The sequence below is a fragment of the Nannospalax galili genome, unplaced genomic scaffold (genome assembly GCF_000622305.1).
Source record: "Nannospalax galili isolate Female #2095 unplaced genomic scaffold, S.galili_v1.0 scaffold568, whole genome shotgun sequence".
Lineage (NCBI taxonomy): Eukaryota > Metazoa > Chordata > Mammalia > Rodentia > Spalacidae > Nannospalax > Nannospalax galili.
Genome location: NW_008359441.1, coordinates 1,160,834 through 1,161,377, shown reverse-complemented (window position 1 = coordinate 1,161,377; position 544 = coordinate 1,160,834).

Sequence of the window (544 nt, the reverse complement as noted above, 5' to 3'; positions counted from 1 at the left end):
TGTCTAGCATTATGAATTCTACTTTAATCTAAACAACAGGCTCTTCAATAATACACAAGAAGAATTCCGCAATGTCCAACGTATATAGGGGAACATGAACTGCCTCACACTAATCAAAGCATATATTCCAAACATCTTTTCCAAAGCAGTTTCCAGATCAATCCACAAACCTAAGGGCTGCTAGATTTCTCTATAACCCAGATCAATGGTCGCTGTGTATAATATACAAAAGTCTTTAGACATTACTGAAAAAAAGTCATTCCGAGTACATATTCCCAGATCTGTCCCCCTGCAAGTCAGGCGGTTCTGACAGTCAGCACCCATCACAAAGTTTAATCAGAATATCATGCTTGTAGAAAACAGAACATGAGTCACTGGCTCGAGAGCACAGAGTGTATTGCTTAAACTCCCTTGCTTAGCTAGGGGAAAGCAGATAGGACTGAGCAGTTTTGGGAACTGAAACCTGACCTATTTGGGAGAAGCAGCAGCCAGAAAAAAAAAAAAAAAAGGAAAAGGTCCCACCTAGGGGTCAGGTGGCAAATTT